This window comes from Monodon monoceros, unplaced genomic scaffold (genome assembly GCF_005190385.1).
Source record: "Monodon monoceros isolate NGI ecotype Baffin Bay Population unplaced genomic scaffold, NGI_Narwhal_1 Super_Scaffold_1, whole genome shotgun sequence".
Taxonomy (NCBI): Eukaryota; Metazoa; Chordata; class Mammalia; order Artiodactyla; family Monodontidae; genus Monodon; species Monodon monoceros.
The window spans coordinates 69,639,687-69,663,189 of NW_021703765.1; the positions used below are offsets into that span (position 1 = coordinate 69,639,687).

Sequence of the window (23,503 nt, forward strand, 5' to 3'; positions counted from 1 at the left end):
GCGCTCCCGCCTTCCCCGCCGCCCGGCCCGCGCCGCCGGCTGCCCCGCCCCGCGCCCGCCGCGGGAAAGGTGGCGCGGACCGCGGGCGGCGGCGGGGTCGAGCGCGGACAAAGGTCTCCCCAGACGCTTTAGAAGTGGGGCTTGAGTTAGTTTGATCCCCCGAGAAAGCTTGCATTTTCGACTCCCTCCCTCTTGAGCCTCTATTGGAATAGTTTGAAATAACAACAGCAATAATAGTCACAGTCATCCTTTATTTGCTTATTTCTGCCGCCTCGTTTATCCTTCACACCATCCCCTTAGGGGAGAGGATGGTCCCCTTTTGGCACAGAGGGAAACTGAAGCCCTGGGCGGTAATGAGTGGACAAGGGCGCACGAGCAGAGTGGGGATTCGAACTAGGCCACGGCGACTCCACAGCCTCTGCCCCTGCGTGTGGATATTCGACTCAAATCTGCGCCTCTGGCCGAGTCAGGCCGGGCATCCAGTGCTTCTTGGGTTTCTCCAGGCTGTCCTCACGTTGTTTATTTATCCCGTAGCGGGCAGGGGAACCGCGTCTCCGCACCTGTGGTTGGGAAGCCTTTCCGACCTACTGTGTACTTTCAAGAAGGAGCCGGGACTGCCTAGGCTGAGTGTACAGTACCTGGATTTCATTTTTCACTCAGGTGGGCTGTGACCTTGGCGTTGCTCCATGTCCCGGATGGTTTTCTTGTAGCACCTGGGCGCCCTTGCTCCTTTCTTCTCTGCCAGAAGAAAATAGATCAGCTTGCAGTCTCTAGGGGGGAAAATGTAATTTACAGATGTTAGTTAAGGTCATGGTCATGAAACGTCTCAGTTTTCATCTCTCTGCGACCTGCATATATTGAAAATGTGTATTTTGACCGGTTCTAGTTTACACTGTAGTAATGTAGTTTACTACGTCACTAATGTAGCAGTGTAGTTTACATTGCTTTGAATGTCCCCGAATGACCTCCAATTAATTCAGAGGTTAAGTTGTAAGCATTCAAAGCATTTGGGTTTATTTCTGTTAATCCTTAATGGAGTTGTCAGTAAATAGTGTGGGAGGGGTGGGGGGTTGACGTGACAACCTCCTTTTGAAGTAACAGTCCTTTTCATCCAGGTATAATTTTATATCTGTAGAGTGGTTTGGAAAGAAAGTCTCCCTTCTGAAGCCTGGTGGAGTCAGTAAAGCTTTTAAAATAAAAGGCAGACAATCTGAGTTCTGTAGACTCATGCACTATGGAGAAAAAAGAGCAAAGACCTTTCACTAAAATAAAACATTTTTTAAAAATAGAGGTTCAGTTTGTCCTGGGCAGTCCTCAAAACCCCCTTTTTTTCCTTAGGAACTTGGCCTCTCTGCAGGGATTTTTGGTTAGCAACTGTATCATTTCCCTAAAGAGTTGAGCTTTTGAGTTCTTTGCTTCAGGGTTGGTTGGTGACAATATTGCCACTCAAACGCCTACTGTTAGAGTTATTCAGAAAACCCAGGTAACTTAGCAGAAATCCTTCTTTTGTTAGGTTAATGTATTTTCCCTTTTATAAATGTATGGTATTTCTCAAGCCTGCTGAATTATAAGAGTCACCTGGGGTGAAATTAGAACCATAAAAGGGAAGAGCTGGGGAATTCTTGTTTTGTAACAAGTCTCCGGCAATTCTCTGATTGAATAAATATGGGCACCTGTACCAGGTGATCTTACTGAATTACATAAAGATGGCCAATACTACCCTTTTTTCTTTTTTAAATGAAAGAATGTGAAATTCACCTGTTTCCATGGCTATATAGCACCTTATCATTTGCTTCTGGCTACGGAGAGCCTCAGATCGATTCTGATTTTGCAAATGGATATGCTTCCCTGCTAGCAAGATTTCCGAAAGCCTCAACAGTTCCTCAGTCCTCTGGTTATAAAGGAAATGCAGAAAGGAGCAAAAACAATAGGTATATGGCTTTTCTGCTTGCTCTCTGGTTTGATGTAGCAGAGAATGTTCCAACTTGGGCTGGTATTTCTGAAGTTTTGGGAGTTAAGCAGTAGATTATTTGCCTGGTCTGTTCAGAGCTAGGGTGCCCAAGGCTATGTAAGAAATGTTTGTTTGGGATGTTGTTGATGAGCTTAAAACCAACTCAGTCATAACTGGGAAGACCAGTTCATAGGCAGTGTGTAGGAACTGTGCTGCTATTGAAGGATTAAAAACTACTCACTCACTTAGCAAGTTTAAAGCAGGCTTTGTGTGACCAGAAAGCAGCTTGATATTATTACAGGCTATGACTCTTTCTTCTTTTTCCTAAGTTCTTGACTTTTGCTTTGCTTGTTCTAATTTTCCGGTAGTGAGGGGGCAAAGGGCGCATGGTCAGGAATATATGATTTGTAGCAATAAATAATCACTTCTCTTTCTCCCACCCTGATTCACTGGCTGGTGTAGTGAACCGCAGGGCATATCTTTGAAGCAGAAATGTCAAGGTGCTTTTTCACGAATGATTATACCAGAACAACCCGTCTAGGCCACAGCACCCTGGACTGTGTCTGGCACGCAGGAGACTTACAGGTTTAAAAAAAATTTTTTTTTCTTGCTTTGTCAATTGCAAAATCTAGTCAGGTGGCATTTTCTCATAAGAAAGTTCTCAACAGAAAGCTTACCCAGTATTCACTCCCCAAGGTTGATGCTACCTCTAAAAGTAACTTCTGATTTCCTAAGATGTCGGTTCCACGGCGCTGTGAAGCCCCTGTTTGATGTCTAAACACAGCTTCTGCAGATGGGAGGACAGAATGGGTTTTTTCTGTGGGAGATCATGAAAGTACACTGGCCGTTGATCTCTTTTGCTCTTGTTAGCATGACTGATATGTGTATTATGGTTCTTTGGGAGTGCGCCTGTAGAGGCTAATGCCACTTATAATTGTTGGCATACGTCTTATTTAATAAAAGGATGCTAAACCCTTGGAGGTTTCCAGGAAGGGAGTACTCTTAAGGTTTTTATATCTTGATGGTACCCCATTGCTTCCGCTAGTTCAATCACTACCCTGTCCTACTCTTCAGAAAGGTGGTTGGTAGCTAATAAATTCAGCCTTTTATTGAGTGGGACCCTTGAATGTGCTCCAAGCAGGTTATTGGAGCTTTCTCCTCCCCTTTATAATAATTTAGTTGTTGTTTTGGCAATGTCTAGGCATTCCTTTTATTAATTTCTTTTCTTTTGAGAATTTGAGTGTTGAAAGAATAAAACCCAGAGGCTTTTTTTGTCTGCGACTTCCCCAAAGCCAAATTGAGATCACTGGGTTGTAGGTTCCAGGGCTTATTTTAACCCGGATAAGGAAAAACTTGCTAACACTAAGAGCAGTCCCAGGCTGGCCTGTCTCCTCTGATGGTAGAAAGTGCCCTTGACCCAGCTGCTGATGCAAAGGTTAAGAAGAGGTGAAGGGGGATTCACAAACCAGAGACAAGTCGGATTAGAGCTCTGAGGCTCACCCAGTGCCGAAATTCCATGGAGTTCTACACCGCATCCTAGAATGTCAGTGCCAAGTCCATGTACACAAGTAGCAATTTTTCTGTTGAACATGGACAAGCGAGTTTCTGTTGTTTTAACAAATTTAATTACAGCTAATCGTGATAATTCAGAGTAAAAAAATAAAATGCTTTGAAAAAAAAAAACTTAAAATCCGGTATCAATTTCAATGTATGTATCTTGGCAGTGACCACATCGAAACTATTGGCCTGTTGTCTTTCTATTTGGCTTCAGTTTAAAAACACAAAGGCTAAAAAAAATAAACAAAAAACCCCCCAAAGACTTTAGAGACTAAAACAGGCTCCTAGAATAAAAATATTTTAAAAAGCTGGGTGATCTCGGCTGGTATGGCTATCTACATTGTTATAATGCTCCTTGATGTAACGCTCATTTATCCGGCCCTGAAAAACTATGAGATACTTCTTGAATAAAAAAAGACACATCTAATTGTTTGGCATAATCTTGACCTGAAGCATATTTTATTTTTGGAAAGTAAATAATCACAGACATCTTAACATAGCAATTCCATATGAATTAGAATATTTAGAATCACCCATTCCCTGCAGACTCTAAATGTGATGACAGCACCCTAGGAGGGGGACTTTGTAATGGCTCGGCTGTGAGGCCAACCAGGGTTCAAGTCTCAGTGCTGCCCCTCCCTTCTGAGTAGTTTTGGGGTGAGTTATTCCCTTAATTTTGTTTCCCCGTTTTGAAAAAACAACACCCATCTGTCAGGGCTGTGTGAGGCTTGGAAATAGCACCTGATGTATAGGAGATGCTCAACCAATGACGGGCTGTGTTTCCAGGTGAGTTTGTATTCCTAAAGGTTCGTAATTGTTCTGTAGCTAGATTCTGCTGGAGCAAATAAGGAATCAACTGAGTCACTCTGGGAAGCTCTCTCAACCTTTCAAATCAATAGTCTGGATTTACTACAGTTCTCTTGTGATCTGAAAGGTTGGACAGCCTTTTCTGGCATCCAGAGAGACATTAGATTAGGCTCCCTCAAGATAATGTTGTTTTAGGTACGAAAAAAATATCCAAGATCGTTATCTCCTGCCCCAATCCGTACTTTTACCCAATCTAAGCCCTTTCTTTCATTTATCCACCAGGAATTCCCATTCAGCAATCACCATGTGGGGAAGGCTCTTGCCTCTGAATTCTATAATTGATTTAATCTGGCCACTTTGCATACTTTGTCATGTGTGTATATGTATATTCTCATTGTATATTGCTGCAGCCTCTAGATCTATATTATGGGTGCAATAAATATACCATTCCACATCTAATCAGAGTCTACATTATTAGACAGAACTGTGACGATCGCTATTCTATATTCTGTTTTCTTTGTATGTCTTTTTCTATTGGTTTCTAGCGGGCATCCTTAATCAGGGGTCTGCAGGCCACACGCAGCCACAGACAGGCTTTGTTTGGGTCATGGGCTTTCTTTTTAAAAACCTGAATTAGAAGCCAGCATTTTAAAATCCTTCAAGCTGTGATTTCCAGCTTTTCTTGAAAAATCTGAAAAGTTGGCCGTGCTAGGCCCACAATCCCAGGAGGGAGCCCTCGGCTCGGATGGCTCAGACTGAATGCCGCTGCCGAACCCCCCACCCCTGTTAGAGGGAGGGTCACGTGCTTTCCAGTTTGCCACAGGCTCCACTACTCCTTATCGCCCAACCCCAAGGCCAGGGTCTTTGCCATTGGTCTCTGACCATGTTTTTCTTGGATCTTTGTTTTCTTATAATAATGAAGACAAAAGTAAAATGGTTTTTGTGCCCGTGATGCTGTCAGAACCTCAGAAAGATGGTCAGTAGCTAATAAAAAAAAATATAAGGTATCCTTTCTGGAAAACTTATTCTGCATGATGATGTGCTAAGTGCTTTGTACATCTTTCTTGGTCCTTACAATGGTGTGTGTGTGTGGGGGGGTGCAGTTGCACCCATATGAGACAGGAGGAAATAACTCTGATTTGGCTCACTTTAGCTATTCTACCTGACCGTGTCAGGGGTTGGGGAAGAAGTGGTAACGGAACCCCACCCTCCTACACTTCTGCACTGAGTGGTTTCTAATGGGCAGGCCCTTTTAGGCATCTTTTTGAATGATGCATGGCTTGGGACAAGGCACATCCCACTGAGAGGGATGTAGCTACATCCCAGGGAATTGCTGGTCACCACACAGGTCCCATAGGTGTCATACATTTAGCTTATGGGGTAGATTATAATAAAAATGAAGTTGAGCGAACTTTGTAACTGTTGAAGTGGTTCCAACATCTCAACCATCTGATCCATAAAAGGGAAAATTTGAACCCACCCTAAAAAGTTCAGGAAAATAAAATTGCTGTATGTGTTTCAATCTAGTGGGAAGGCTTCATTCTTAGTAAAGTATGCAAAACTGTCTCAATGTTTGGTATCCTGGCTGTGGTTAGACTTTATTCCAAATAATATGCTATTTTGGACAATATATTTTGAAATTCGTAGCGTTAAAACTTTTGATTGGAGTAACACCTTTCGTGTAACAAACCAAGACGTGAAAAAGAATATTCTCTGCACACTTCAAGCCAGCTCTTTTTAATATCACAGACTGATTTTGGAGGCTCCTCATTTGTCTACAAAAAGCTTTTAACAGTTCTTTGCTCAATAGAGAATCCAAACTTGGATTTTTTTTACTGTAAGTTTCTTTTTTCTGCAAACACCAGACAACCCTGAGTGGTTTTTAAAGACTGCTCAGAGAATTCTCTTACTTTTATCACTACTGCACGTTAAGATCCTGTTCACCAGGAATAAAAAAGCAGTGTGTTCCCTTACTTAAAACCCCTTCCCAAGGTTCTGGGCTGGGTTGTTTTGGTTTTTTTTTCATACCTCTATTTGTGTCTAAAGAGAAGTGAATGCAAAACAGTAGCACACAAACTTTTTGCTTTTTATTGCAAGGTAACAATCCTGGCTGTTTGTTTTAGAAATGGTAATGTTGTATCATTTGTAACAAATTATACTTAAAAATCATTTAGTGTGAAATTTCAGATTAATCCCATAGGGACAGGATATTAACAGTCACCCAGCCCTTTGGAACCTACAGATGGTGAATCTGGGATTTACAATAGGAACAATCGCTGATTACATGCATGGGTGTAACGGACAAAAAGACCTCCACAACTTCAGCCTGGAGAAATGCGGTGGAGGTCCTAGCGCCTGACTTGTTTGAGACGCTCAGTCCCTAAGGATGCCCGCGTTTCATCACCTAGCCTGTGCCATATTCTGCAGTGCCTTCTGTGTGTTCTGAAACCTACCAAGTGTCTATGCAGAAGCACCCTCTCAGTGTGCTTAGCTTTAACTCTTGTAAATTCCACGAGAATTCCTGTAAAGAGCAACTTCATAGTGGGACGTGCAGTGGGAATTTGGCAGATGTGCCCAGCCCAGAGAGCTGGTTATCAAAACCAATACCTGCTATTCACTAATTGCGGGGAAGAAAGTCACCCTGTGCTACATGGACTGGGGGCTAGGGAGGGTTCTCTGCTTCAGAAATTAATCTGCACCAGAAATGAAAAGGACTCCTAAAGATTGATACAATGCCCCTGATTTTGAAACTGTCAGCCCGCAGAGCCACAGACTGAAAACCCCTTGACATACTTAATGTTGAGAGTGAAAATGGCACCCTCGTACACACAGTCTTGAATCCAGACCACGTTACAGTAAGTGAGCAGCCAGTGTGTTCTTGGGACTCTGAACTAGGTAAGTAAGCCTGTTTTCTTTTTAAACTATTTGTACTCTTAAAATAACTGTTTACAACATTTTAAAATCAGAGCGTAGCCATTTCAGTGGTAATTAAGATTCATAGGCAATGTCTATATACAACCACATAAGTTCTCCCTCCAAATCTCTGGTTTGATTTCAGATGTAAAGGTGAGAAATAACTTTCCAATCAGGAGAATAAGTTGTCTCAGAAGAAAACCCAAAAGCCTGAATGCCTAAAAGAGTTTAAGGCAATTCCCTTGGCTGTTTAGGATTTGTTTCTGAAAAACAAAGCAAAACCTTATATCCAAATGAACTGTTTATCCTAAGTATTGTTTCCAAACACCGTTTTGTTACAGAGCTCAAAACAAAAGTACGAGTGAACACTGTGTATGTCTGACTCCAGGAACTGTCTTGCTTTTAGGCATGTGCACCCCACACGGGTTTTACTGCTTTTCCTGAACCCAGGGATTTGTGACAGAGATGGGCCAGCTGAGTGATAATGACCATGTCCTCTATTGGACCAATTAATTACCCTCCCAGAAGGGTTTGGCAGCCCCATCTTGAGGGGACGCTTGTAAGCTTCTCAGGATTATTCTAGAGCCAGCTTGGCAACTGGCTCTTAGCTCAGCTCTGTTTCTCAGGCGCTGGGGTGGATAGGACCTTGTTCAGAATGATCAATGTGGCCTTTATTGTCATAATTATCAATGATATCAGTAACACTGAGGCTAAGACTCATTCCTTGGAAAAAGCCTATCAGGTTTGAAACATGTTCAAGTATCAAGTGCAAGATACATAGTTGTTGATATACTGTTTAGAAAAGCGAGGGATGGCCAAAACAAACCAAAAAATTGGAGTATAACCTAAAGTGTAAAATAAATATCCATGAGCATGTACCGACATGAATGATTGAAAAAAAATCGATAAATGGGGGAGAAACGAGAAATATTCTTAACGGAAGATCCCAAATAATGTATTTACATACTCTCTCCTCCAGGAGGCGGCTACTAATTCTCTCCCCTTTCCTCCCCCTTCCCCACTGGGCTGGTCTTAACGACTCACCTCTGAATAACAGTGTATAGAGAGGGAAAAATAGTAACGTTACAGGGGAGCAGCCTGGCCCATACAACCTTAACCCAGTGATAAAAGTTAATATCAGTGATGTCATGTGGATGCCATGAGTCCCTGAGGGGATGGGGTAGGACGCGCAGAGATGCACTTCACCTCTGTGGTATTCTTTCTAAATCTCTAACTTTTGCTCTACTGATGAGAACAGATAAACCCAAATTGAGGCACATTCTACAAAATACCTGACCCGTGCCCTTTAAAACTGTCATGGTCATGAAAAACAAAGAACAAGAAACTGTCCCAGCCCAGAAGGGACCGGGTAGGGGTGACGACTAAAGGCAGTGTGGTGTCCTGGGTTGGATCCTGGAGGAAGAAGAGGGCATTAGTGGAAAAAAACTGGTAAAATCTGAATTAAGTCTGGAGTGCAGTTAATAGAAATGTCCCACCTTTGGTTTCTTAGTTGTGACAACGTACCATGGTGATATGAAATAGTAATGGAGGAGACTAAGTGAGGAGCTGATGAGAGCTCTCTGTATAATCTTTGCAACTTTTCTGTAAGTTTAAAATCATTCCCAGTTTCTTTCAAATCAAGTAAATGACACATCCATGTTCACGGCGTTATGGAAAAGAGTCAAGAGGTGGAAGCAACCCACGTGTCCACCAGTGGGTGAATGGATAAACAGAACTTAATAGTATTCAGCCTTAAAAAGGAAGGAAATTCTGACGCATGCTACAACATGGATGAACCTTGAAGACATTATATTAAGTGAAATAAACCATCACAAAAAGACAAACAGTGCATCTTTCCACTTATATGAGGGGCCTAGAAACAGTCAAATTCACAGAGACAGAAAGTAGAATGGTAGTTGCCATTTTATGTGTTTTACCCCACAAATTTTATGTGTTTTACCGTAATTTAATACATTTTTTGAAAAATCAAGAAAATGAATATAATAGTTGTACAAATTATGAAAAGCTTTGCTTACCATAAACAAGGCTAGAGAAGGATTATCAGCCTTGGTGTTAACATTTGGGCTTGTTGATTCTCTGGGGGTGTGGAGCTGTCCTGGGCTTTGTAGGATGTTTAGCAGCAACCCTGGTATCTACCCACTGGATGCCAGTGACACCCCACCCCCCACGATGAAACCAAAAATATCTCCAATGATAAATGACTCCTGGGTTTCAGGGGCAAAGTTGCCCCTGGCTGACAACCATTGGACTATTGTAAGACTGGGGAGGAAAGGAACAGATTGAAAAAAACAAAACCTTCACTGTCTCATATAGTAGTCAATAGCCACATGGGGCTATTTAAAATGAATTAAAATTTAAATTTGTTGCTTGTTCATTAGCCACATCTCAAGGGCTGGATGGCTACCATATTGGGCAATGCAGACCCAGATCATCACCATCGTTATAGGAAGTTCTACTGACGGCACTGTTCTAGATGTTGAGTTTATTGGTTTTCATCTGTTTGGTGTGTGTAACTTTTAAGTCCTTTACAGGCTCTCCACGCGTACGATGTTGATGGTGAACGATAGAGCAGACTCACCCTTGGCCATACTGATAACTGTTAACTAAGCTGCCCCTCGTTACCTGCTCAGAACTGTCCCAGTCAGGAGAAAACTAAGGGGGACAGAAAGCAAAATAACTTGAACTGAGCTTACCCACCTGTCAACGATCATAGGACACAGCATGGTCTAAGAGCTCCTCATTGCCTCTCTTAAGTTAGGGCAGAGACCCCCATCAGCTGAAAACAATCCTTGTTAGCAGTCCCTCCCAATTCTGGCCATCTTGGTATCTTTCCCACCCAGCTGGGTCTAAGGAGCAGACAAGCAGATGGAAGCCAAGGTCTGTTGGTCCCAAGGGCAGAGGGTAGAAGGAATGTGCATGTAGTTGGATGTTGTTGATTACATCCTGTAAGCACATAGAAGGCACTCCTGGATTATCTACTGTATGTCTACTCTCCTCTCTTAGACAAATAAATACTAGCTGTTACTATTCAAACACACCTTTAGGTCTCAGAATTGGGAAATGCAGGCTTCCTCCTTCTTTTTTCCAAGACCTTCAGACAGGGTCTTCTGGTGAAAGGATGGCTCCCTAGGATCTGACACTTGTCAAGATCCTCGGTACAAGAGCGGTCCAGTTAGTTGCCTGTTTTTCTTTCCAAATAATCTGCCTTCCGGTTGTCCAGGGTGGTGTGAAGCCATTCTTTTATGCTCTTATCTCATTCCTTGTTGGTGTTTTAAAATTCACTTGTTAAATCACCAATACCTTGTTTATCCACCTGATTTCCTCTGGTCTGGAAAATAACAAGAAAGAATTGGGCTTCTTGTGGGAGAGGGGCCTGGAAAGGTGTAGGATGGGGTAAGGTGTCTGTAGAACACTACACCAGTAAAATACACTTAACAACACTGCGTTACACAGTTAAAAATTTAAGAGGGTAAAACTCACGTTAAATGTTCTTACCTCAATCAATCAATCAATCAATAAACACATGTTATATGCCACTAAAAAGAATGAGATGTATCCAAAACTTTTTTTAGCTTTTTTGAGGTATAATTGACAATTGTAAGATTTAAAGGGTACAAATGTGATGATTTGATAAACATAGATGTTGTGAAAGGATTCACCCCCTTCAAGGTAATTAACAAATCACCTCACATACTTACCTTTTTTGTATGTGAAAACATTTAAGATCTGCTTTCAGCAAATTTTAATTATATAAGACAGTGTTATCAACTATAGTCACCATGTTTTTCATTAGATCTTCAGACTGTTCATTTTGTAGCTGAAAATGTGCACCCTTTCCCAACCTCGCCCTATTAACCCCAGTCCCCAACCCCTGGCAACCACTTTTCGCTCTGTTTCTTTGGGTTTGTCTTTTTCTTTCTTTTTTTTTTTTTTAAAGATTTCACATGTAAGTGATACTATGCAGTATTTGTCTTTCTCTGTCTGGCATACTTCACTTCACATAATGTCCTCTAGCTTTATCCATGATGTCGAAAATGGCAGGATTTCCTTCTGAGGCTGAATAATATTCCATTGTGTATATATACCATGCTGAGTTTATCCATTCATCTGTCAACAGGCATTTGGGTGGTTTCCATACCTTGGCTATTGGGAATAATGCTTCAATAAACAAGGGGGTGCAGATATCTCAACAAGAGAGTGATTTCGTTTCCTTCAGATATATAACCAGAAGTGGGATTGCTGGGTCATACAGTTCTATTTTTAATTTCTTGAGGAATCTCCATACTGTTTTCCCTAGTGGCTGTATCAGTGTATTTACATTCCCACAAACAGTGCACAAGGGTTCCCTTTTCCACACATTCTTGCTAACATTTGTTATCTTTTGTCTTTTTGATGAGAGCTACTCTAATAAGTGTGAGATGATACCTCATCATGGTTTTGATTTGCATTTCCCTGATGATTAATGATGTTGAGCATCTTTTCATGTACCTGTTGGCCATCTGTATGTCTTCCTTGGAAAAATGTCTGTTCAGGTCTTTTGCCCACTTTTTAACTGGGGTTTTTGTTTTTTGCTATGAGTTGTATGAGTTCCTTGTATATTTTGGATATTGAACCCTTATCAGATAGGAGGTTTGCAAATATTTTCTCCCATTCTGTAAGTTGCCTTTTCATTTTCTTGCTAGGTTTCTTTGCTGTGCAGAAGCTTTTTAGTTTGTTTTACTCCCACTTATTTATTTTTGCTTTTGCTGCTTTGCTTTTGGTATCAAATCTAAAACATCATTGCCAAGGCCAGTGTCAAGGAGTTTATCCCCTATGTTTTCTTTGAGGAGTTTTACAGTTTTAGGTCTTATGTTTAAGTTAATCCATACTGAGTTGATTTATTTTTTTTTTGTATGGTGTAAGATAGGAGTCTAGTTTCATTCTTTTGCACATGGCTGTCCAGTTTTCCCAACACCATTTATTGAAGAGATTGTCATTTCCCCACTGTATATTCCTGGTGCCTTTGTCATAACTTAATTGACCATATATGTATGGGTTTATTTGTGGGCTCTCTATTTGTTCCATTGATCTATGTGTCTGTTTTAATGCCGATACCACACGTTTTGACCACTATGACCTTGTAATATAGTTTGAAATCAGGAAGCATGATGCCTCCAGCTTTGCTTGTCTTTCTCAATATTATTTTGGCTATGAGGGTCTTTTGTGGTTCTGTACAAATTTCAGGATTTTTTTTCCTATCTCTGTTAAAAAAAAAAACAAAAAAACACTGGAATTTTGCATTGCATCTGTAGTTTGCTTTGAGTAGTACAGACATTTTAACAATATTAATTCTTCCAATCCATGAACATGAAATATCTTTCCATTTATTTGTGTGTGTAATTTATTTCAATGTGTTGTAGTTTTCATTGTACAGATCTTTCACCTACTTGGTTACATTTATTCCTAAGCATTTTATTATTTTTGATGCTATTGTAAATGGGATCATTTCCCTAATTTCTCTATCTGATAGTTCATTGTTGCAAAACACTTTAATGGAGAATAGTTTTAAAACTTTGAAAGATCCAGAAACAAGATGAGAATAAATGGAGAGAGAGACAATTTTTCATGCATGAGGTAATTTATTTATGGTGGTAAAATAAATAAAATTTACCATCTTTCTTTTTTTTTTTTTTTTTTTTTGCGGTACGTGGGCCTCTCCCATTGCGGAGCACAGGCTCTGGACACGCTAGCTCAGCGGCCATGGCTCACGGGCCCAGCCGCTCCGCGGCATGTGGGATCTTCCCGGACCGGGGCATGAACCCGTGTCCCCTGCATCGGCAGGCGGACTCTCAACCACTGCGCCACCAGGGAAGCCCAAAATTTACCATCTTAACCATTTTTAAGTGTACAGTTCTGTAGCATTAAGTACATTCACATTGTTGTATAACTATACCACCATTCATCTCCAGAACTCTTTTTGTCTTCCCCAGCTGCAACTCTGTACCCATCAGACACTAACTGCCTCCAGTGTCTGGTCACAAGCATTCTTCTCTCTCTCTATGAATCTGACTCTACTCTGTGCCTCATTTGTGCTTTTGTATCTGGCTTATTTCACTTAGTGTAATGTCTTTCAGTTTTAGCCATGTTGCAGCATGTGTCAGCATTTTCTTCCTTGTTAAGGCTGAGTAATCATCTTTGTGTGTGTGTGTGTGTGTGTGTGTGGACACACCACATTTTTGTTTATCCATTCATTCATCAATAAACATTTAGATAGCTTCCACCTTTTGTCTGTTTTGAAAAATGCTGCTAGGATCATGGGTGTGCAAATATCTGATTGAGTCCTTGCTTTGAATTCTTTGGGATATATACCCAGAATTGGCACTGCTGGATTCCAATTCCGTATGGAATTCTATTTTTGTATGATAATTCTGGATTCCAATTCTGTATGGAATTCTATTTTTGTATGATAATTCTGGATTCCAATTCCGTATGGAATTCTATTTTTGTATGATAATTCTGGATTCCAATTCTGTATGGAATTCTAATTTTGTATGATAATTCCGGATTCCAATTCTGTATGGAATTCTAATTTTGTATGATAATTCTATTTTTAATATTTTGTGGAACTTCCATACTGTTTGCCATAGTAGTTGTACCATTTTACAGTCCTACCAGCAGTGCACAAGGGTTCCAGTTTCTCCACGTCTTCACCAACACTTGTTATTTTGTGTATTTTTTAAAAAAATTATAACCATGCTAATGGGTGTGAAGTGATATCTCATTGTATTTTGATTTGCATTTCCCTAATGATTTGGAGGTGATAATTTAGCATTGTAAATATGTCAGTTCTCCTTAATTAAACCATTTGAGAAAATTCCAATCAATTATTAATCCACACTCTTAAGGCATAATGAAAGCACACATGAACAGTGAAGAAGAATAGAGACCCAGAAATGCACTCATGCATGTGAGAAAAGTTTCTCTGGCTGGCTCATAAAGGTGAAACTGACTAGCTAATAAACATTTGTGGTTAATCATTCTCTCTAACTTCACAAATAATCAGTAATACAAAGTAAACTGCAATGGAATACCACTTTATACCCACGAGACTGGCAAAGATTGTAAAACCTGAAAGTGCCAAGGAAAGGCTCTGATACAGAGAACCAGGAGCCGTAATGCACTATTGAAGGAAGGACAAACTGACTTCTACGATCATTCTAGAAAAGGGTTTTGCAGAATGCAATGAAATTATGTTCTTATGTGCTTTATGACCCAGTAGTCTCGCTCCTGGGCATACACTCCTGAGAGGACTTGAGTGTATGTTCAAAAGAGAACACATCTGAGATGTTCATCACGCTGCTTTTTGAGGGAGTGGTGAGCTGGAAATGACCTAAGTATCTATCATTAGGGAAATGGATGGGTTGAACAAGGCAGATGTATACCTGGAATACTGTACAGCAATGAAAAGCAGAGAACCGGATGTGTTTTTAAAATGTTTCGTGATGTGTTGAAAGACCTATACATAAATTGGATCTTCCTTCTTTAAAAGATTTCTTGAAAGCCTCTCCCAGGCACTCCCACCTGTAGCTCTTTGGCTAAATATGGGCCGTGTTGCCTCCCCTAGCTGCAAGGGAGCCTGGAAAACCCAGCATTTTACATTTCCATCCTGTCAGATAGGAGGCAAGGGAGGAAGGAGCTCTGATTGGTCTTTGGTGCACAGTGTCTGCCATGCATTCTGAAATACTCAAACAGAATCCTGAGTATTTTATTTTAACCGGGGGATCTTATCAAAAGGCAGATTCTGATTCAGTAAGTCTGGGATGGGGCCTGAGATGGTACAGTTCTAAGCCCTCCCAGATGGTGCTGAGGCTGCTAGTTCCTGGACCTTATGTAACAAGGTTCTAGAAGGTCTTCTGCTTTTGAGAGTTCCGCAGGCCTGGGTGTCATTAAGGTGTCAACAGGGGATGGAAAGAAATGGCTAGTCTTGGGATTTGGTCCATGGAGGTCAGTCAAGAGAGTATATGCCTCATTGTTTTGGTTACTACTGGGGAATAAAAAACCACCCCAAATTTTGTGGCATAAACAACCATGCTTTTATTATGCTCACTAATCCTGTGGGTGATGAATTCCAGTAGGGAACAGTGGGATGGACTTGTCTTTGCTCCGTGATATCTGGGTCCTCATCTGGGAAGACTGGAAGGCTGGGATGGGAGTGATTTGATAGCTGGGCTCAAGCTATCTGAAAGCTTGTTCACTCTCGCATCTGGCACCTGGCTGGGGAGACTGGAGGTTGAGAGCTGCCAACCAGACGGGCTGCAGGTGGCCTCTCCACATAGCTGGGCTTCCACACAACGTGGCAGCCTCAGGACAGCCGGGCTGCTCTGATGACGGTTGTGTCTTTGAAGCCACACAGTGTCCTTTCTGCCACATTCTGTTGGTTACAAGTGAGTCACAAGCCCACCTAGATTCAAGGGAGGAATTAAACTCTACCTTTTGATGGAGGAATGGAAAGATCTAGAAGAGCAGGTGGAATGGGAGATACTCTTGTGACCATCTTTGGAAAAATCCCATCTGCCAAACTTATCTTTAAAACTTTTTTTTCCTCTTTATGATTAAGATATTTTGCAAAACACAACACCTTTTTGATATGTCTCTTCTATAGGTGTTAACGTTGTTATTTTGTTAGAGTTTAAAATCTTGCTCAGGGAACCAGGGGTGAAGACGATGGATTCACACTGAATCTTTCCAAATGCACCATCCTGAGAGTGGCTTAGTTCTCTCTTCTTTAAGGCTTACACAAGACCTTTGCATCCTTGATGACTATTTTTCATTACAGGGTAAACCCTCTGTCTAGAAAACATTTCTGTGCTGAGGTCCTGTCAGCTTGCAGCAACCTTTGCCAGAAGAGGGTAATCAGATACCTTGGGCACAACCTGCTTGCCTGTCTGTACCTGTGCAGGTGATCTCTTTCACCTGGTGAGTGGTCCCATTATTGTCCCGGTTGCCCAGGGCCCCAGCCGTTTGTATGTTTCTGCATTACTTCCTGCTGTATCCCTGTCCCCCTACTTCAATCCCATCACACCATCTTGGTCTCTCTTGTCCCAGTCCCAGACTAATAAGTGTAGTTGAGAGAAATGGTAATTTCATTTCTTAGTTGTGATAAACGTGCCAGGTTATATAAGATGTTAACATTAAGGGAGACTAGGCGAAGGTTATATAAGAACTCCCTGTACTGTCTCTGCAACTTTTACTACAAGTCTACAATTATTCCAAATAAGAAGGGCAAATGTGTGTGCACATATACACGCATGCATAAACATACACACATACGTGAAGTCAGCCACACTTCCGTTCCAGTATTTTTTTAAACAATCATTTAAAGGTTACGGTCATTATTTTAAAGTTTTTAATATCAATAGTCACCCTGTTTGGCTAACAATGTAGATCTGAATGTGGTGGGGTGTAAGTGGCCGATGAATGAACGATTTGTGGTGTTATTCCTACTTCCTTATTTAATAACTGGATTCGTAAGGGCTTCTTAAGCCTGAGTGACCCATGTTTTGTTGCCAGGCCTATCCCAATGACCCCGACCAAGACCCCTGTCCCAATTCGTCTGTCAGAGAAAAATGAATCTATTTCAGGAACTATCACTCCTTATTATCTCTAATTGGGTCTGGCGGCTGGAGACAAGCCTCATTATTTTTAATTGGGGCCCATCGTTCTAGAACAAAACGCCACCCAGTTGTATGCAGATCATGCCTGGATATTTGCTTGCAAGTTCAAAGTGAAATTGCATCGTGGGATTTCCAGGAAATCACACTATTTTTATCCCTTTGTTTCACCTGGCTTTATAGTTGTAGTCTTGGGTTGTTAAACCAAAAATAATCATTGCATTGGGACTGTCTCTGTTTACGTCAGAGGGTTGGTTTTTTGTTTGTTTTTTGTTTGTTTTGTCGTTGTTGTTTTTGAATGTGGGTAGCAGTAGAAGTTTTTCTTTCAAAATTAATGAATATTATAATACTGGACATAATTTGACAGACTGCTCACTTAAGTATCATTTAAATGCAGCTTTTGGGCATGGCATTATGCCATGGATAAATTTTCCTGGTTGCAAGGGACTCTTTTTTGTTAATTATTCTAATTTACTCTAAAATAATCCTTCACGTATCATACACTTTAGTGTTTCTTCATTATTATCCTGTTACTAAACCGTCCGTCAGCGTCTGAAGTAGGAAATCCATTTTAGAAAGTTTGCAGGAGTATGTCTCCTGTTGATTTTCAGAGCTTTCGGTTGTCCCACCTTTCATATTTTAACAATCCAAGATGGCAAATAATTCCTTCTTGAGCTCAACTGACTTCAGAAGGCCTTTTGAGGAATGGTTTCCACAGGAGGTAGAAGTTCTGAGATCCAGCCTGGGTCATCTCTCTTGAGAGAGCTCATGCCCACACAGGGTGGGGGTCTCTGAAGTCCCCAGATGCCTGGCCAAACATTCAGACACAATGTCTGGGCCCTCCTCAGAGCCAAGAGCTTCTTGGGAAGAAGGGAGACCACCCTGGAAGGAAAATTGTTAGGAGCAGCTTTTATGTGCTTTGCCTCCTCAGGAGAACTTTTTAGACCTTTCAGAAAAGAGAAAAGGGTCGGGACAGGTCTTCCATGTGATGGGAGATGATGGATATGGCAGGGGTCAATTCCTCCAGTCCCCCCGCAATGATTTGTCCCTCCTGCTCTCAGTTGTAGAGTATAACTCCTTTTTCAAAGCTGAAGATTTGTTGCTTTTGTTTAATAGTGTACTTCTGTAGCAGACACACAACCTAACCTGATAAGGATTTTCTGCCACCCTCTCGTGTTTGAGATTCCTTCTGAAATCTTTTTGTCTCCAGTAGACACGTCAGAATTGGTGCTGTGTCTTTTGATGGCAGATTCACCATATAAAGTAGAGGGATTTGTCACAGATCTTTCTGTTTTTGTTCTGTGGACACTCAATGAATATTTACTGATAAAGAAGAAAATGAAGAAACAACAGATTGGCAGTCAATAACTTCTACAAGCATAGGCACTGTTTTCCCCCAATGCACGTAGAACACGTTTATGGCTCCGAAAATTAGCACCACGTGCCTCTTGACTGGGGAAATTTGCCCCCTTGCAGAAAGGAAAAATATAACCCTGTGGTCTCTAATTTATGGGAAAACACTTGCTCAAATTGTGATAAAACTGTTCATTGAGAACATTGTCTAGACCTTACATCTGCTGATTTCGGTCCCAACACCTCTCAATTCACTTTTTAGAAGATTGGGTGTGAGGTGTTTGGCCATATTTCTCCCTGAGAAGGGGACCCGTTCACCATTTCCCCAAAAAGCTCGGTGGGAGGGATGCCAGGCTCGCCGCCCCCATATGAGAGCCCCAGGGTCTAATTCCCTGACAAGGCTCACTCCCCAGGCTAGTGTGTGTTTTACATCTTTTCAACTTCATTTTCATAGCACATTTGAAAGCTCAGTTACAATAATCGCGTGGCTCTTAAAAGATCATTTCAAGCTATTACTAACCCAAGTTGCTATGACATTTTGGTTTTATCACACTTCATAAAGCAAACATTTTGAAGGTACAATAGAGAAAATGTGGAATATAGAAGAACCATGTACTATAGCTGACTTTCTGGCTTTGTGACTCTGGGTAAGTTATTTATCTCCTCTGTGCCTCGTTTCCTAACTTGAGAACAGGAACAATAACAGGATCTATCTTGTAGGTTATTGTAGGGAGTAAATGATTAAAAATGTATAAAACACTTAGAACAATACTGGCCACAGAATAAGTACTGTGTTAGGATTTGCTACTATTACCAAAGAGCTGCAAGATTTTCATGGACCTTAGTCCGTTTTAAGCCAGCTCCCAAGTTTAGGTGGTACCTAAATGCCTTAGCTACTCTACATTTATCCTGCCGTCTCTAATGACCCACTTGCCCATTTGCTTATCCATCACCTTCTCCTTCTTATTTATTCATTACCTAGTTTTCCCTCCCTCTCTGCAGGCAGCAGTCTCCTCTGATGTTCTTTCTCTTATAACTTTTGCCTATTCAGTCTAGTCACTGCCGACTTATTCTTTTTCTCGAGATGAACTGAGACAGCAACCAGAAGCACACAGATATACATGATTGTGGCTGACATGAGTCGCAATCCTACTGTGTGTGAAGGCCACCCTCATACCAACCCTGGGAAGTAGATATCACTATCTACATTTTCACAGATGAGAAAATAAGGCTCAGGAAAATTAAGCAATTAGGAAAGCTAAGATTAGATCTGCTGAAAATGCCGGCTGAAGCTACTACATTTTTTACCGCCTAAAGCTGCCTCCTACTTTTTAGCAGGATATTTTCTTGGCCATGTATCTAGAAGCCTCTGTTTCATTTTATAGACATTTCCCCCCTCTTCTTATATTTAGCATTCTTATGCTGTGGTTAATTTTTCTTCCCTGTTTGTTGTTGTTTTTAATAACATCTTTATTATCATTTGAAAACCATAAAATTTACCTGTTTAAAGCATACGGTTCAGTGAGTTTTAGTATATTCACAAAGTTGTGCAATCATCACCACGATTCCAGAACATTTTTGTCACCTCACAAAGAAACTCCATACCCATAAGCAGTTGCTACTCTTTTCCTTCTCCCCTTAGTCCCTAGCAAACACAAATCTACTTTCTGTCTATGGATTTGCCTACTCTGGACACTTCATATAAATAGAATCATACAATATATGGCCTTTTGTGTCTGACGTATTTCATTTAGCAAAGTGTCAAAAATTTATCCATCTTACAGTATGTATCAGAACTTCATTCTTTTTATTTTTTTTGGCCATGCAGCACGGATTGTGGAATCTTAGTTCCTGGACCAGGGATTGAAAAGTGCCAAGGCAGTGAAAAGTGCCAAGTCGTAGAGTCCTAACCACTGGACTTCCAGGGAACTCCCTCATTCTTCTTTAAAGCTGAATAATATGACATTGTATGGATATACCACATTTGTCTATTCATCTATCAGTCAATGGACATTTTGTTATTTTTTTTCATGCTATATAACTTAGTCCACAATTTCTTTTGAAGAAAGAAAAGAAATGGTCTTTTTGAGGTTGACTGGATTAGGAGACTTTGCGGCAAATGAAATTATTTCTTACAGAATTATGTATATATTTCATCCCCTTTTCAACAGTATTGTACAGAATTGCTCTTTTCATAGTGTAAAGGGAATCAAAGAGAAATAAACCTAACATACATAATCTCACCAGTATTCTGCAATATATTTTTCTGTTCACGTCTGATTTTTTTTTTTTTTTAATCAATGAACTTTGAATCTCAGAAGGTCTGGAACTAGGATGAGGCAAGGGTGTAAAATTTAAATGGTTGCCAAAAAAACTCAATAGTCAAGATAAACAATGTTTTTAAAAAATCAAAATTAATGTAAAAAAATCCATGATGAGTAAAATATCAAAAATGTAAATAAAGACAGGATCAGTATCTCTGACATACCATATTTCTCACACAGTATAACTAGGTTCTTTTTGGTAATATCCTACTTCCAGATATTAATCATACCTTAGATTTAGAGAATTTTGAGTCTATAAAGTGCTATCTTGAGACTACTTCTGTGCCTGGTTCTGCACTGGTTACTGTGAAGGGCAGGATGCAAGCAAGAACATTTGATAAGAAGTAAGTTTCAGATATAATTTTGCATGTTGGGATTGGGTGGGAAGGAGGAGGAGCTTTTTGGGTTTTTTGTTTTGTTTTGCCAACAAAGAAAAGTACAAAGAAAGTTAAATAGTTAAAATAATTTGGATGTGATGTTCTGATTTATAAGAAATATATATTTGGTCTTTGTCCACAGTTGCTGGCTCACAGCTCCCCAAACCCTTGGAACTTTCTAAGTGTCACAAGTGATAAAAAGCATCTTTTGTTATGTTAATGAGGTGGCTTTTGGGATGCACCAGAGGATGGGGGCTGGTTGCCAGGAGACCAGGGCTCACCTCCCACCCCAAAACCTCTTCCCTCTCTGGGAAGGGAAGAGGGGCTAAAAGTTGAATCAGTCTCCAATGACCAATGATTTAATCAATTGTTGACTTGGGGAAAAAAGGCATAACGGAAAAGCTGTGGGTTGAGTTTATTCAGTATCCTACTGAGGACTATAGCCTGGGAGAGAGCCTCTCAGCTCTGAGAAACTGTTCCAAAGAGGTAAGGGGGGAGGACAGTATACGTGTGATTTTGGTGAAAGGTACTGAAACCAAGCCCACATCTCAGTAGAAGTTTTCTGCTGGTCACAAGGAATTGATATCTTGGTTAATGGCTTCAGTGCTTTTCTAAGTAGGAAGATATAAGCATCCAGGATCATAAAATTTTCTCCTGAAAATATCTAACTATCTGAAGGTCTATTTTGCCAGTTTTCCCAGTGCGCAGAGTGCCTCATTCCTGATCTCTGCCCTGAATTCCTTTCAGGGTATGTTGAAGGCCATTGACTGCAGGGGCTCATGACTTAATTCTTGTAGAACTGGGAGGTGAACAACCTTCCTTAGCTGGCACAACCATGCCAGTGTAATGAAGCCTCCATAGAAACCCCAAAAGGACAGGAGTCAGAGATCTTCCAGGTTGGTGAGCACGTGGAGATTCTGGGACCAGTGGTGAGCATAGGACATGGGAATTCCATGCCCCTTCCCACGTACCTTGCCCCGTGCATCACTTCCATCTGGCTGTCCCTGAGTTACATTCTTTTATAATAAACGAGTGATCTAGTAAGTAATAGGTTTCTCAGAGTTCTGTGAGCCACTCTAGCAACTTAACTGAAACCTCAGGAGGGGGTTATGGGAACCTCTCGTTTATAGCCAGTTGGCCAGAAGTGCAGGTAACAACCTGGACTTGGGGTTGGCATCACAAGTGGGGTGGGGGTGGGGGGGATGAACCCTTAACCTGTGGAATTTGGGTATAGTGTCAGCATTAATGAATTGTAGGACACACAGGGGGTGTCCTGAGAATTGCCTGTCATACAATATGTGTGGGGAACCTCACCCCCCAAAATTGGAATTCAGTAACCAGAACACTAAATGGGTCTTGAGGAATTTCTTTAGGAATATGACCAATATAATCAGCTTTGTAATTATCAGAAACATACTGAAACCGGGACTTCCCTGGTGGTCCAGTTGTTAAGACTCCAAGCTTCCACTGCAGGGGGCATGAGTTCACTCCCTGGTCGGGAAGATCCCACATGCTGCCTGTGAGCCGTGCAGCCAAAAAAAGAAAAGAAAAGAAATATATTGAAACCAAACCTGGAGTCGAAAGGAAGATTGGTTTTATATATTTTTTCTTAATGTTTAAGTTTACATACAAGAATGAGAATAGTGCCAAGAAGACCCATATACCCTTTACCCAGATTCCCCTATTGTGAGCAGTTTATCCCATTTGCTTTATCATTCATGCTCCCTTTGCCCTGAAATCACCTTCTTTCTAGCATCTTTTCTCCTCCAGTGCAGGATTTCATCAAGGGTCAGGTTTTGTGTTTAGTTGTCACAACTCTTTAACCTGGAACTTTTTCACAGCCTTCCCTGGTCTTTTTTGTGTTGTTGTTTGTTTGTTTATACTGCAGGTTCTTAATAGCCATCAATTTTATACACATCAGTGTATACATGTCAATCCCAGTTGCCCAATTCAGCACACCACCATCCCCACCCCACCACGGTTTTCCCCCCTTGGTGTCCATACATTTGTTCTCTACATCTGTGTCTCAACTTCTGCCCTGCAAACTGGGTAATCTGTACCATTTTTCTAGGTTTCACATACGTGCATTTATATACGATATTTGTTTTTCTCTTTCTGACTTACTTCACTCTGTATGATAGTCTCTAGATCCATCCATGTCGCAACAAATGACACAATTTCGCTCTTTTTCATGGCTGAGTAATATTCCATTGTACACATGTACCACAACTTCTTTATCCATTCGTCTGTCGATGAGCATTTAGGTTGTCTCCAGACCTGGCTATTGTAAATAGTGCTGCAATGAACATTGGGGTGCATGTATCTTTTTGAATTATGGTTTTCTCTGGGTATATGCCCAGTAGTGGGATTGCTGGATCATATGGTAATTCTATTTGTAGTTTTTTAAGGAACCTCCATACTGTTCTCCATAGTGGCTATATCAATTTACATTCCCACCAACAGTGCAAGAGGGTTCCCTTTTCTCCACACCCTCTCCAGCATTTGTTGTTTGTAGATTTTCTGATGAAGCCCATTCTAACTGGTGTGAGG

At 41.0% G+C, this 23,503-nt stretch overlaps 1 protein-coding gene across 4 annotated transcripts in view; it reads left to right on the plus strand.

Annotated features, from left to right (window-relative positions):
- The window catches only part of ACACB (acetyl-CoA carboxylase beta), a 186,003-nt gene extending 165,641 nt beyond the window's left edge, over positions 1-20,362 (plus strand). For all 4 annotated transcript variants that reach the window (XM_029224967.1, XM_029224990.1, XM_029224974.1 and 1 more), the window contains exons 55-56: positions 7,073-7,210; positions 20,081-20,362. The gene's annotated coding sequence lies outside the window, so the exon portion shown is untranslated. The remainder of the gene's footprint in view (positions 1-7,072; positions 7,211-20,080) is intronic.
- Positions 20,363-23,503: the final 3,141 nt, after the last annotated feature.